We start from the raw sequence: 2,392 nt of genomic DNA, 5'->3' as shown, positions 1-2,392 counted from the left end.
TGTACTAAAACTGAACAAATTGTGGAGAGGATGGGGGAGGATCGTAATAATCATAGTCATAGCAACTTGACTTGCCTACTGGCACGATGAATAATCATGTGGCCCCGTGAGCGATGCGGTGGCAAGATGGCCGCTGTCAAAATGGCGGCTAATATGTTGCGGCGCCGAGCTATTGGTCAACTGTCAACGAGGGAACAGCACAGGTTGCAGAGGGTGTACTAAACCACACTTAACATAAATTTTATTAAAATAATAATTCCGGAATAATAATTATAAAACTCCCTATTATTTACGTAGGAAGAGATTTATCTTTTCCTTTTTACAACTCGTAATCGAAGAAGCGTAAGAGCCCGTTTCAAGTTGTAATAATTATAAAACTCCCTATTTAAATTATTTTAAACCGGTTACTCGCGGTTGTAGTCGCAACGATGACGATTTTGTATTGTTTTTTGACGTGATAACGTCTTATAAATCGATGAACACCGGTAGCATGCAAGACAAAGTGTCACGTTGTGGACAAATCTCCATGGTAACGTTGTGGACAGATCTCCATGGTAACGTTACAGCAACGTTCATCAATGTTTTCTTATGACGTTATCACGCAAAATTATTGTCCGTAAACCGGCTTTACTGACAACCATTTTTTTTTTTAAGTAAAACTTCTTTAGGCGCGACTAGAGGGTAACTCGGATTTTTTTTTCTAACGGAAGTAACGCTCAGTAGTGACACACGCACAATAGGGCACACGTCAAAGTGCCAACATAGCGATAAACGTCAAAGAAATTTTACTTCAATCGCGCGTAAAGATTACACGCACACACTTTGTTTTAAATTTCATATTGTAAAAAATCCTAGCTTAAGAAGAAAAATAAATAAAGGAAATAAAACCTAGTAGTTACGAAAATATCGGAGGCTAGTTGTTTCAATCCCTATGGACCCATGTAGTTTACAATTATAAAATCTTACTTTATTTCAAGTAATCACTTCCGGACCAATTCGAACAATGCTTATAAGATGTCGCAGCTATACCGATCTGTCAGTGACAAATGTGACATTTTTGTGACATTTATACCTAAGCATTGTTTGAATTGGGCCATACATTACACAAGTTTTCATGGCTGTTCAAGCAAGTCAGTTACGGTACAGTAGCGACGCTTTTTCTTACGCTTTTCTAAGTTAATTAATACATAGAAATACTAATAAAGAAACCTGTTGTGGCCAAATTAAAAATAGGAACCTTAAAAGAAAAATTGAAAGAAATATTGTTAGATAAATTCGATAACTTCATAAAACAATAGTAGTAAATAAGTACTTATCCATAATGTATACAGCGCCACTAGCCACCTGTATTTTTACGAGTTGTTAGTTTAAAATAAAACATAGTTATTAGTGTTAAGGTAGTTTTTTAAGCACCGCTGTACTCCTGTCCCGCGCCCGCGCCACCAGCGATGGCTCACTTATCCAATGTCCACTTATAATATACCTATAGGTACTTGATATAAAAAAAAGGACTACGCTGGGACGGTAGGACAGTGCAAAAATTATGTACCTGCTTTTGATGTATACAAGAGCGAGCTCATCGCCAACAAACTGCTCCGCAGTTTGGCGAAACATTGTATTATGGTGCACATATTGTATTTTCCATGTTATTATCAATAAAATAAAATAAAATATATCTACCTACTATAGAAAATAACCTAACACACTAGCTGTTTAAAATTAAGCTGTGCAACGTGCCAGATGGTCGAATATAACTTAATCTTCAATCTGTATGTCTATATGTAATATTATATAGTTTTGATAGAACTAACGTAACTTACATCTCGCTCGTACTGACATATTAGTGCGAGCGAGATGTATAGAAACATAGAAAGTAAATTACGTAGAGCTTAACGTTTATTTTTTATGAAGCAGAAACGCCTGCGAGCGTTACTCCAATTTTTTTAATTAAAGGAAAAATGGAAAATTTTACGCCCCCGGCAGGACTCGAACCTGCGACCATTGGATCACCGGTCCAATCGCTTCAGCCAACTGAGCCACTGAGGCCTAACAGATGTGTGCGAATTTTTTCATCCCTTCCCTCAACGCCTTAAGGGCCTCCGATGCCTGTTAAGATCAATTCTTACAGGTATATGTTGCTATACGCCACCCTTATGGCGTTGAGGGAAGGGATGGAAAAATTCGCACGCATCTGGTAGGTCTCCGTGGCTCAATTGGCAGAAGCGATTGGTCGCAGGTTCGAGTCTTGCCGGAGGTGTACATTTTAAATAACAGCGTATATGTCAATGTTGTCACTGTCTCATGGTACGGGTAAAGGTCGTATCAAAATGAGATGAAAACCAAACCACATCAAATTGTTAAAACAAAATTGTGACGTTCCACGGGTAAAGGT

General features: G+C 38.0%; 1 non-coding gene across 1 annotated transcript; it reads right to left on the bottom strand.

Moving 5' to 3' along the window:
- Positions 1–1,971: 1,971 nt before the first annotated feature.
- Trnat-ggu (transfer RNA threonine (anticodon GGU)) lies at positions 1,972–2,046 on the bottom strand. The gene has a single exon. It is a non-coding gene; the product is annotated as a tRNA-Thr (tRNA).
- Positions 2,047–2,392: the final 346 nt, after the last annotated feature.

The sequence above is a fragment of the Cydia strobilella genome, chromosome 18 (assembly GCF_947568885.1).
Source record: "Cydia strobilella chromosome 18, ilCydStro3.1, whole genome shotgun sequence".
In the NCBI taxonomy this organism is placed as follows: domain Eukaryota; kingdom Metazoa; phylum Arthropoda; class Insecta; order Lepidoptera; family Tortricidae; genus Cydia; species Cydia strobilella.
Note: the sequence above shows the minus strand (reverse complement) of the source record. Positions and strands in the feature narration are given on the sequence as shown.